This window comes from Balaenoptera borealis (assembly GCF_965194805.1).
Source record: "Balaenoptera borealis genome assembly, chromosome: 15".
NCBI lineage: Eukaryota > Metazoa > Chordata > Mammalia > Artiodactyla > Balaenopteridae > Balaenoptera > Balaenoptera borealis.
The window spans coordinates 5,853,148-5,867,007 of record NC_138871.1 but is presented as its reverse complement, the minus strand read 5'-3'; the positions used below and the strand labels follow the sequence as shown (position 1 = coordinate 5,867,007).

The 13,860-nt window shown below is 41.7% G+C and overlaps 1 protein-coding gene across 5 annotated transcripts in view; it reads right to left on the bottom strand.

The window, feature by feature from the left end:
• The window catches only part of TBC1D8 (TBC1 domain family member 8), a 144,588-nt gene that overhangs the window by 71,193 nt on the left and 59,535 nt on the right, over positions 1 to 13,860 (bottom strand). The window lies entirely within an intron of this gene.

Here is a 13,860-nt window from a genome sequence, read left to right as displayed (position 1 = left end):
GATAATCCAGAGTCTTGCCTGGGTATTTTCTGCTTCCTAAAAGCAGGCAAAGAAAAAACAACTATCTCACTGTTTGGGGCCACGGTCAAGAATAAAATGTATGTGTGGATAACACAGCAATAGCTCTGAGAATCCGCTACCAACAGGAACACGAAATAACACATCAGTAACTCGCAGCGTGGCACGGTCTGGACTCGACTGCAGGACAAAGCACGGCTGAGGCCACCAGACACGGAGACACGGCGACACTGTCCTGTTCCTCCAGGGCCCCAAAGAGCTCTCCGCAGCCTAGGCGTCAACTCAGTCAAAGGCCGACCCCCCTGCAGGCTGGAGCCCCGCCCCTGCTCTCCTCTCCCTGCTCTTTCCCCCTCCCCTCCTGTCCCTGACTAGGGGCTGACTCCCAGGAGTCTCCTTTCCTGGTTCTACACACCGTGCGCTTGGTTTCTACTCATGCACCAATCACTGCATAGCTGATTTCAAAAAGAAAGCAGACACACATTATTCAGCCTTAAAAGGAAAGAAATTCTGACACACGCCATGACATGGATGAACCTTTTTTTTTTTTTTGAACTTTTTAATCATTTGCATATTATTTCCTAATTTGTCTCCAGCTTCTGACATGGATGAACCTTGAGGACATTATGCTAAGTGAAATAAGCCAGCCACAAGAGGACAAACGCTGCAAGATTCCACTTACAGGAGGCTCTTAAGGTCATCAAAGTCAGAGAGACAGGAAGCAGAGGGCGTTTTTCAGGGTCTGGGGGAGGGAGGAATGGGGAGTTAGTGTTTAACGGGTACAGAGTTTCCATTTGTGAAGGTGAAAATTCTAGAGATGGATGGTGGCGATGGTAGCACAACAGTGTGAATGTGCTTAATGCCTCTGAACAGTACACTTAAAAATGGTTAACCTGGCCTATTCACAATAGCCAAGACACAGAAGCAACCTAAGTGTCCATCGACAGATGAATGGATAAAGAAGATGTGGTATATTTATACAATGGAAGATTACTCAACCATAAAAAAAATTGCAATAGTGCCATTTGCAGCAACATGGATGGACCTAGAGATTATCATACTAAGTGAGGTAAGCCAGAGAAAGACAAATATCATATAGTGCTTGTATGTGGAATCTAAAAAAATGATAAAAATGAACTTATTTACAAAACAGAAGCAGACTCACAAACACAGAGAACAGACTTGTGGTTGCCAAGGGCAAGGAGGGTAGAGGAGGGATGGATCAGGAGTTTGGGATTAGCAGATAAACAACAAGGTTCTACTGTATAACACAGGGACTTACATTCAATATCCTATAATAAACCGTAATGGAAAAGAAAAAGAAAAAAGAAAGAAAAAAATGGTTAAGCTGGTCAATCTTATATTTCACCACAATAAAAAAGAATTTTATTTTTTTTAAAGAAAGCAAGTAAGACCCCGGTTTTGCAAGTTCTTCTACCCTTCAGTGGTCCTGGTGGCTGGTTACAGAGCTCAGACTCAGACCCTGCACAGCCCTGGGCTATCCCGGGCCCTGGCTTCTCAGAAAGGGCCCGTGAAGTCTTATCTGTGATTACACGCACCACCTTCCTTCCCCTTCTTACAAACAGGAGTCTTGACTGCTGAGCCCTTGACCTTCTCTTGCATACTTTACCCCTCATTCACCCACCGCTATTTACTGAGCTGACCACACTCCAGGCTCTGCCCTGGGCAGTGGAGGGTCAGTAGTGAGCACGACTGAGAAAACTCTGATTTTCATGAGGCAGGCAAGCATTCAAATAAAAGGGAAACCTTCAAACGGCTTCCTCTGTTCTGGCCCTTGAGTCCTTCCAGTACTCAGCTCTACTAATGTTTCCCTTTTATAAAGCCTTGGGATTCTTTGGTCCATGTAAGTTAACAAAATACTAGTAATAGCAACTTCTCTCTCCTTCCCACCACAGCCACCCACAGATCTCTGCTGCCAAATAATAATCACGTTCACCCACGAAATTATCTCCCCAGCTCTTCCACCTCTGCTTAAAAAGAAACAGAAAAAGTTATCATGGAAATTCTCCCCATACTGCCGTGTGAGCAGCCAGAGACAAGTGAAAATATAAATCATTCCCGTGGGCCACCCTTCCTGTTCCTACCACGTCCTGGTGCCGCCCAGGGCCTTCCTACAGCTCCTGTTTGTGCTTTATCTGAGACGCGAAACCCTGGGCAGGGAGCCTTTCTCAATGCTCAAGACACAATAAAATATTAAATGTGGTGAGTCAATATCACTGTGCAAGATGCCCAAGTGACTCCCAGAAGAGGGCTAAGTACCTAAATCAATATCACAAGCCTGAGACACAAATCCCCTTCCCATCCTCTCTTCCCTAACCCAAGAAAAGAGGCACTGGAACGAACAATTGCCTACTCGGACCTTCTGTGGGCAAGAGGACAGAGGAAAATGAAGTATCTGCAGATCTGCCATGGGTCAGGTCCAAGGCAAGCACCTACTCAAGTGGAAACCAAAGGAAGCAGATCTTTTTAATTTATTTTCTAAGTGGAGTCTAGTTGACTTACAATGTTGTGCTAATTTCAAGTATACAGCAAAGTGATCCAGTTATACATATATGTATGTATCTATTCTTTTCAGATTCTTTTCCCTTATAGGTTATTACAAGATACTGAATATAGTTCCCTGTGCTTTACAGTAGGTCCTTGTTGATTATCTATTTTATATATAGTAGTGTGTATATGTTAATCCCAAACTCCCAATTTATCCCACCCACACCCCCTTTCCCCTTTGGTAACCATAAGTTTGTTTTCTATGTCTGTGAGTCTATTTGTATTTTGTAAATAAGTTCATTTGTATCATTTTTTTAGATTCCACATGTAAGCGATATCATATATTTGTCTTTGTCTGGCTTACTGCATTTAGTATGATAATCTCTAGGTCCATCCATGTTGCTGCAAGTGGCTTTATTTCATTCTTTTTATGGTTCAAGGAAGCAGATCTTGGTTCAACAGAAAGAATGGTCCAGGAATTATATCTGCTGAGAACAACTACACTGCTGGGGGTAGTGGGGATTCAGTGTAAGCTGCTGCAGCCTTTACGGCAGGCAGTTGGGCAATATACATATCAATGGTCTTATAAATGTACATCCATTGGATGCAACAATTCCTTATTACAGGCACACCCCAGAGATACCGTGGGCTGGGTTCAGACTGCTGCAATAAAGCAGATATCACAATAAAGTGAGTCCAACGAATTTTTTGATCTTCTGGGGCCTATAAAAGTTATGTTTACACTATCCTATAGTCTGTTAAGTGCGCAATAGCACTATGTCTAAATAAACAATGGATATTGGTTCAAGATGGCAGAGTAGGACATGTGCTCACTCCCTCTTGCAAGAGCACCGTAATCACAACTAACTGCTGAACAATCATCAACAGGAAGACACTGGAACTCACCAAAAAAGATATGCCACATCCAAAGACAAAGGAGAAGCCGCAGTGAGATGGTAGGAGAGGCGCAATCACAATAAAACAAATCCCATAACCGCTAGGTGGGTGACTCACAAACTGGAGAACAATTATACCACAGAAGTCCACCCACTGGAGTGAAGGTTCTGAGCCTCATGTCAGGCTTCCCAACCCGGGGGTCTGGCAATGGGAGGAGGAATTCCCAGAGAATCAGACTTTGAAGGCTAGTGGGATTTGACTGCAGGACTTCGACAGGACTGGGGGAAACAGAGACTCCACTCTTGGAGAGCACACACAAAGTAGTGTGCGCATCGGGACCCAGGGGAAGAAGCAGTGACCCCCAGGGGAGACTGAACCAGACGTACCTGCTAGTGTAGGAGGGTCTCCTGCAGAGGCAGGGGGGCAGCTGTGGCTCACTGCGGGGACAAGGACACTGGCAGCAGAAGTTCTGGGAAGTACTCCTTGGTGTGAGCCCTCCCAGAGTCGACATTAGTCCCACCAAAGAGCCTGTAGGCTCCAGTGCTAAGTCACCTCAGGCCAAACAACCAACAGGGAGGGAACTCAGCCCCACCCATCAGCAGACAAGCCTATTAAAGTTTTACTGAACTCTGCCCACCAGAGCAACACCCAGCTCTACCCACCACCAGTCCCTCCCATCAGGAAGCTTGCACAAGCCTCTTAGATAGCCTCATCCACCAGAGGACAGACAGCAGAAGCAAGAAGAACTATAATCCTGCAGCTTGTGGAAGGAAAACCACATTCACAGAAAGATAGACAAAATGTAAAGGCAGAGGACTATGTACCAGATGAAGGAACAAGATAAAACACCAGAAAAACAACTAAATGAACTAGAGATAGGCAACCTTCCAGAAAAAGAATTCAGAATAATGATAGTGAAGATGATCCAGGACCTCAGAAAAAGAATGGAGGCAAAGATCGAGAAGACGCAAGAAATGTTTAACAAAGACCTAGAAGAATTAAAGAACAAACAGAGATGAACAATACAATAACTGAAATGAAAAATACACTAGAAGGAATCAATAGCAGAATAACTGAGGCAGAAGAATGGATAAGTGACCTGGAAGACAGAATGGTGGAAATCACTGCCGTGGAACAAAATAAAGAAAAAAGAAATGAAGACAGCCTAAGAGACCTCTGGGACAACATTAAATACAACAACATTCGCATTACAAGGGTCCCAGAAGGAGAAGAGATAGGGAAAGGACCCAAGAAAATATTTGAAGAGATTACAGTCGAAAACGTCCCTAACATGGGAAAGGAAATAGCCACCCAAGTCCAGGAAGCACAGAGAGTCCCATACAGGATAAACCCAAGGAGAAACACACCGAGACACATAGTAACCAAATTGACAAAAATTAAAGACAAAGAAAAATTATTGAAAGCAGCAAGGGAAAAATGACAAATAACATACAAGGGAACTCCTATAAGGTTAACAGCTGATTTCTCAGCAGAAACTCTACAAACCAGAAGGGAGTGGTACGATATATTTAAAGTGATGAAAGGGAAGAACCTACAACCAAGATGACTCTACCCGGCAAGGACCTCATTCAGATTCAATGGAGAAATCAAAAGCTTTACAGACAAGCAAAAGCTAAGAGAATTCAGCACCACCAAACCAGCTCTACAACAAATGCTAAAGGAACTTCTCTAAGTGGGAAACACAACAGAAGAAAAGGACCTACAAAAACAAACCCAAAACAATTAAGAAAATGGTAATAGTAAGATACATATCGATAATTACCTTAAATGTAAATGGATTAAATGCTCCAACCAAAAGACAAAGGCTCGCTGAATGGATACAAAAACAAGACCCATATATATGCTATCTACAAGAGACCCACTTCAGACCTAGGGACACATACAGACTGAAAGTGAGGGGATGGAAAAAGATATTCCATGCAAATGGAAATCAAAAGAAAGCTGGAGTAGCAATACTCATATCAGATAAAATAGACTTTAAAATAAAGAATGTTACAAGAGGCAAGGAAGGACACTACATAATGATCAAGAGATCAATCCAAGAAAAAGAAAAAACAGTTATAAATATATATGCATCCAACATAGGAACACCTCAATACATAAGGCAAATGCTAACAGCTATAAAAGAGGAAATCGACAGTAACATAATAATAGAAAGGGATTTTAACACCTCACTTACACCAATGGACAGATCAACCAGACAGAAAATTAATAAGGAAACACAAGCTTTAAATGACACAACACACCAGATAGATTTAATTGATATTTACAGGACATTCCATCCAAAAACAGCAGATTTCTTCTCAAGTGCACACAGAACATTCTCCAGGATAGGTCACATCTTGGGTCACAAATCAAGCCTCAGTAATTTTAAGAAAATTGAAATCATATCAAGCATCTTTCCCAACCACAACGCTATGAGATTAGAAATCAATTACAGGGGAAAAAACGTAAAAAAAACAAACACATGGAAGCTAAACAATATGTTACTAAATAACCAAGAGATCGCTGAAGAAATCAAAGAGGAAATCAGAAAATACCTAGAGACAAATGACAAAGAAAATACTACGATCCATAACCTATGGGATGCAGCAAAAGCAATTCTAAGCAGGAAGCTTATAGCAATACAATCCTACCTCAAGAAACAAGAAAAATCTCAAACAATCTAACCTTAGACCTAAAGGAACTAGAAAAAGAACAACAAACAAAACCCAAAGTTAGTAGAAGGAAAGAAACCATAAAGATCAGAGCAGAAATAAATGAAATAGAAACAAAGAAACAACAGTAAAGATCAATAAAACTAAAAGCTGGTTCTTTGAGAAGATAAACAAAATTGATAAACCTTTAGCCAGACTCATCAACAAAAAGAGGTAGAGGACTCAAATCAATAAAATTAGAAATGAAAAAGGAGAAGTTACAACAGACACTGCAGAAATACAAAGCATCCTAAGAGACTACTACAAGCAACTCTATGCCAATAAAATGGAAAACCTGGAAGAAATGGACAAATTCTTAGAAATGTATCACCTTCCAAGACTGAACCAGGAAGAAAGAGAAAATATGAACAGACCAATCACAAGTAATGAAATTGAAATTGTGATTAAAAGTCTTCCAACAAACAAAAGTCCAGGACCAGATGGCTTCACAGGTGAATTCTATCAAACATTTAGAGAAGAGCTAACACCCATCCTTCTCAAACTCTTCCAAAAAACTGCAGAGAAAGGAACACTCCCAAACTCATTCTATGAGGCCACCATCACCCTGATACCAAACCAGACAAAGATACCACAAAAAAAGAAAATTACAGACCAATATCACTGATGAATATAGATGCAAAAATCTTCAACAAAATACTAGCAAACAGAATCCAACAACACATTAAAAGGATCATACACCATGATCAAGTGGGATTTATCCCTGGGATGCAAGGATTCTTTAATATACGCAAATCAATCAATGTGATATACCATATTAACAAACTGAAGGATAAAAACCATATGGTCATCTCAATAGATGCAGAAAAAGCTTTTGACAAAATCAACACTAATTTATGATAAAAACTCTCCAGAAAGTGGGCATAGAGTGAGCCTACCTCAACATAATAAAGGCCATATATGATAAACCCACAGCAAACATCATTCTCAATGGTGAAAAACTGAAAGCATTTCCTCTAAGATCAGGAACAAGACAAGGTTGCCCACTCTCACAACTATTATTCAACATAGTTTTGGAAGTGTTAGCCACAGCAATCAGAGAAGAAAAAGAAATAAAAGGAATACAAATTGGAAAAGAAGACGTAAAACTGTCACTGTTTGCAGATGACATGATACTATACATAGATAACTCTAAAGATGCCACCAGAAAACTAATAGAGCTAATCAATGAATTTGGTAAAGTTGCAGGATACAAAATTAACGCACAGAAATCTCTTGCATACCTATACACTAACAACAGAAGATCAGAAAGAGAAATTAAGGAAACAATCCCATTCACCACTACAACAAAAAGAATAAAATACCTAGGAATAAACCTACCTAAGGAGGTAAAAGACCTGTACTCAGAAAACTATAAGACAATGATAAAAGAACTCAATGATGACACGAACAGATGGAGAGATATACCATGTTCTTGGATTGGAAGAATCAATACTGTGAAAATGACTATACTACCCAAAGCAATCTACAGAGTCAATGCAATCCCTATCAAATTACCAATGGCATTTTTTACAGAACTAGAACAAAAAATCTTAAAATTTGTATGGAGACACAAAAGACCGTGAAATAGCCAAAGCAATCTTGAGGGAAAGAAAGGGAGCTAGAGGAATCAGACTCCCTGACTTCAGACTATACTACAAAGCCTACAACAGAAATATAATAGAAATAATACTACAACAGAAATATAGATCAGTGAAACAGGATAGAAAGCCCAGAGATAAACCCACGCACCTACGGTCAACTAATCTACGACAAAGGAGGCAAGGATATACAATGGAGAAAAGACAGTCTCTTCAATAAGTGGTGCTGGGAAAACTGGACAGCTACATGTAAAAGAATGAAATTAGAACACTCCCTAACACCATACACAAAAATAAACTCAAAATGGATTAAAGATCGAGGGACTTCCTGGATGGCGAAGTGGTTAAGAATCCACCTGCCAATGCAGGGGACACGGGTTTGAGCCCTGGTCCGGGAAGATCCCACATGCTGTGGAGCAACTAAGCCCATGCACCACAACTACTGAGCCTGTGCTCTAGAGCCTGCAAGCCACAGCTACTGAGCCTGCGTGTCACAACTGCTGAAGCCCACGTACCTAGAGCCCATGCTCCGCAACAAGAGAAGCCACCGCAATGAGAAGCCTGTGCAATGCAATGAAGAGTAGCCCCCGTTCGCCGCAACTAGAGAAAGCCCGCGCGCAGCAACAAAGACCCAATGCAGCCAAAATAAATAAATAAGTTTATTTTTTTTTAAGTGGATTAAAGACCTAAATGTAAGACCAGACACTATAAAACTCTTAGGAAAATATAGGGAGAACACTCTTTGACATAAATCACAGCAAGATCTTTTTTGACCCACCTCCTAGAGTAATGGAAATAGAAACAAAAATAAACAAATGGGACCTAATGAAACTTAAAAGCATTTGCACAGCAAAGGAAACTATAAACAAGATGAAACGACAACCCTCAGAATGGGAGAAAATATTTGCAAACGAGTTAACAGACAAAGGATTAATCTCCAAAACATATAAACAGCTCATGCAGCTCAATATTAAAAAAACAAACAACCCAATCCAAAAATGGGCAGAAGACCTAAATAGACATTTCTCCAAAGAAGACATACAGATGACCGAGAGGCACATGAAAAGCTGCTCAACATCACTAATTATTAGAGAAATGCAAATCAAAACTACAATAAGGTATCACCTTACACCAGTTAGAATGGGCATCATCAGAAAATCTACCAACAACAAATGCTGGAGAGGGTGTGGAGAAAAGGGAAGCCTCCTGCACTGTTGGTGGGAATGTAAAGTGATACAGACACTATGGAGAACAGTATGGAGGTTCCTTAAAACACTAAAAACAGAATTACCATATGACCCAGCAATCCCACTACTGGGCATATACCCAGAGAAAACCATAATTCAAAAAGATACATGCACCCCAATGTTCATTGCAGCACTATTTACACTAGCCAGGTCATGGGAGCAACCTAAATGCCCATCGACAGATGAATGGATAAAGAAGATGTGGTACATATATACAATGGAATATTACTCAGTCATAAAAAGGAATGAAATTGGGTTATTTGTAGAGACGTGGATGAACCTAGAGACTGTCATACAGAGTGAAGTAAGTCAGAAAGAGAAAAACAAATATCGTGTATTAATGCATATATGTGGAATCTAGAAAAATGGTACAGATGAAACTGTTTGCAAGGCAGAAGTAGAGAAACAGATGTAGAGAACAAACATTTGGACGCCAAGCGGGTGAAGAGGGTGGATGAATTGGGAGATGGGATTGACATATATACACTAATATGTATAAAATAGATAAGTAATTTAAAAAGAAGACCTATTTAAGTAATAGAAGACATGAAGAGATGAAAAAATAAACTAACAAACAAACAATGTACATGCCTTAATTTAAAAAAATACCTTATTGCTACAAAAAAGGTAACCATCATCGGAACCTTCAGCAAGTCAGTAATCTTTTTAATCACAGTCACATCAAAGATCACTGATCACAGATCACTGTAACAAATAAAGAAAAGCTTGAAATACTGAGGGAATGACCAAAAAGTAACACAGAGACACAAAGTGAACAAATGCTGTTGGAAAAATGGCACCGATTTGCTCAATGTAGGGTTGGCCACAAACCTGGGACTGGTAATAAAAAAAATGCAACATCTGCGAAGCACAATAAAGTGCAATAAAATGAGGTGTGCTTGTACGTGTTCCTCCAGGGTCCTGGCCTCTCTCGCTTTCCTAACCCTGTTCCACCTGTACTTGCCATCTCCAGATGGCCATCTGACTCCCCACGGCCCTGGAAGGTCAGGTAGAGGGAGATGCCCCCTGACACACTCACCCAGGACTCCCTGGCACCAAGCATGAGTCGGGTATGAGGCAGGCATCAAATATTTCAAATGAGTGGACTTTGGGGATTGCAAGCATCCTGAAATATTTAAGTATCGGATGTTCGTTTAGGCTTATAAAATACTTAAAAATCAGAGCCAATTAAGTATCTAATAAAGGGCGGGATGAGTAGATCGGGCTACAGCCATAAGACTGAATGCTGTGTAGCTATCAAACATGACACCGCGTCTCCATGGAGCCTGGACTGGTTCCTGTGGACCTGCTGGGCTATGTGGACTCAGGACCCGAGCAGGCTTGTATACTAACTCCCCCCACTGCCGACTCCCCAGAAGCCCATCTAGCGAGGAGACAAAAATCCAAATATTCTCATCAAAAGCCTCAAATCCAGAGCGAGCCCACCTCCCTTGCCTGGGGCAGAGGAGAGAAGAGGAATCCGGGGAGAAACTGGAGAGAAGACAGGGTCCTGCCCCTCCCATCCCACGTCCCAGCCAGCAGCATGCCAGCCCTGCCTGCTCTGTCCCAAAAATACACGTCAAAAAGCCACACACACTATATTAACGCAAATAATACAGTGACGGTCTGGGGAACCATGTCCAAGCGTGAGCAAGATGGGGAGAAACAGCACAGCCACCAAGCAAAACACTCCAAAGGGATGAAGAGAAGAGAATGAGGTGCTTGCTCCAAAGACAGAGATGCCATCCTGGAGGAAAATGAGGAGGAGGAAATGCCCACAAAGGGTTCATGCTCCCAAACGATTCAACGGAAACGTGAGTTCAATAGAACAAGAGCTCAAAGATGAGACGGTGGAATTACAGAGATGAAACGGGAGACTGGAGACCTAAGAAAGTGAACTGAAGATCAAAACCACATGACAGCAAAATTAGTAGATCAGTTAAAGGCAGCAGAGTCTGGAATATACTGCTGAAAATGGAATTAACTTAGAGGAGAGGGTTATACAACCAGCATGGAAAGTGTAGCTGAAAACGGCAGGTCAAGAAAAACAGTCTTCCTGAAACACTACTACATTTACTGTACCTAAAAGAAATACTGCCTTACATACATTCCTTTTTCTGCGTCTTCCCTAAACAGTTGCCTTTTAGTGCTGTAACAGAGAAATCCTATAGCATAACCAGTAATGCGCATATGAAGGCAAAAGGAATACTGTCAAAGGGGTGTACACTTGTACAGTCAATTCTTTTATTAAAGATCTACGCATTTTTACGAAAAAAGAAAAACAGAAATTAAAAACAGACAACAGCTGTCTAACATAAAGTGTCCTTGAAGTGAGGCATCCAATCAACAGAACATAAAATGCATTTTTTAAAATGTAATACGTACACAGAATGATATAAGAACGTTTCCTTAAATGATTAAAGAAATCAATCTGGGGCTTCCCTGGTGGTGCAGTGGTTAAGAATCCGCCTGCCAATGCAGGGGACACGGGTTCGAGCCCTGGTCTGGGAAGATCCCCCGTGCCGCAGAGCAACTAAGCCCGTTCACCACAGCTACTGAGCCTGCGCTCTAGAGCCCGTGAGCCACAACTACCAAGCCCGTGTGCCACAACTACTGAAGCCCGCGCGCCTAGAGCCCATGGTCCACAACAAGAGAAGCCACCGCAATGAGAAGCCCGCGCACCACAAAGAAGAGAAGCCCCTGCTCGCCGCAACTAGAGAAAGCCCGCGCGCAGCAACAAAGACCCAACACAGCCCCTCCCCCCCAAAAAAAAAAGAGAAACCAATCTGCGTGCTGGAAGAGCACGTGGAGTTCCAGAAGAATGTAACACGGTATGCTCAAGGGAGTGACAGGTTATAACCAAGTTCCTAAAGGGACGAATGCTACTGAACTTCAGTGATAAAAAAGTTATCCCCACAAAAAGCACACCACCCACAATGGCGGGGGCAGGAATCAGACCAGCCTGAGATTTCTCCCTTTGCCACTTAAATACTGAAAGACCCCGAAGTGATGGCCACCAAGCTCCAGAGTCTGGCCACAGCCCCTCATACCCAGCCAAGGTGTTATTCGAGTCCAAAAGCAAGGCACAAACACTTGCAAATGTGAGACGTTATTAGGAGAAGAAAACAGGAATATAGCCAATTAAGACAGGAACCAAAATAAAAGACTCTGTGTTGGGAAAGCCGTACCTGATGGAAGCATTAAATTAATTTACATAGAGAACTGAGCCAAATAATGGCAGAGAGTGTGGTTACAGAAGAGAATGGAAATTACAATGTACAATGAATAGTAAGACTTTTAAAAATGAGAGCCTGATGGACATATATACACTACCAAAAGTAAAATCGATAGCTAGTGGGAAGCAGCTGCATAGCACAGGGAGATCAGCTCGGTGCTTTGTGTCCACCTAGAGGGGTGGGATAGGGAGGGTGGGAGGGAGACGCAAGAGGGAGGGGACATAGGGATATATGTATATGTATAGCTGATTCATTTTGTTATAAAGCAGAAGCTAACACACCATTGTAAAGCAATTATACTCCAGTAAAGATGTTAAAAAAAAAAAAACGAGAGCGTGGGGAAGCAGGGGAGGGATGAGAATGCTGGCATCCCTGTCCTTCAGGAGGGGAGTCAGGGAACACGGCCAGAACGGAAATACTGTCTTCAAAAGCCACAATTCGGACCTTGTCATGCTTTTAAACATCTCTCCCCTTGACCTTAAATGAACCTTTTAGAAAGTAAGTGCTCGGTGTTTATTTGAAGTTTAACAGCTCTTTCGTTTCACTTCAGCATCTTTCCTTATATTGAAATCCACGAAAAACAATATTTTTATTATAAACTAGCACTGTCAGACAAGCTGCATTTTTACAAAGCACGTCTATCCTTCTTCACAACTATCCCTGGACTTGTCTAAACGCATTAGAAAGTTCTGTGGGAATTCCCTGGCGGTCCAGTGGTTAGGACTCAACGCTTTCACTGCCGTGGTCCCAGGTGCAATCCCTGGTCAGGGAACTAATATCTCCAAGCCGTGCAGTGTGGCCAAAAAAATACAAAAAAAAAGAAAGTTGTCTGGATGATGTGACCCCAGTGTCACTGCAGGTACCCTTGGGTGCCTAGGATGTGGGGCGAGATATATTTTCTTCTCTGTACTTTCCAGTATTAACTGATTATATTGAGCACGCATCATTTCATCACTTAATGCAAATAGAGAATAATTTGTTCAAAAAAAACAAAACAAAACAGACTGGAAAAAACATGCCAAGATGTGAACAGTTGTTAGTAATGGTGGGTATGGACGACAATTTTCTTATTTATACTTTCCTGTATTTTTTCCAGGAAGAAAAAAAAAAGTCATCCAACGTTGTTCAAGAATGTGAGGTGACAATGAAAGTTTATGGTAGTTAGTAAAATGTTAAGAGGAAAAAAACACAACTAAAAACCTCTGTGGAGAGGCACATATGCAGACACAAGAGTGATTAGCACCAGATAAAAGGTTATAGGTGATTTCTTTCTCCTCCTTTCTTACCTATTTTCTAATTTCTGGAGGGTGAACATTTATTACTTGTGTAATTTAAAAGACACATCTTGGTTTTTCTTTAAATATACATTATTTTGTTTTATTTTTATTTATTTATTTTATTTATTTATTTTTGGCTGCATCGGGTCTTCGTTGCTGTGCACAGGCTTTCTCTAATTGCGGCACGCAGGCTTCTCACTGCGGTGGCTTCTCTTGTTGCAGAGCACGGACTCTAGGCGCACGGGCTTCAGTAGTTGTGTCATACAGGCTCAGTAGCTGTGGCTCACGGGCTCTAGCGCTCAGGCTCAGTCGTTGTGGCGCACGGGCTTAGTTGCTCCGCGGCATGTGGGATCTTCCCGGACCAG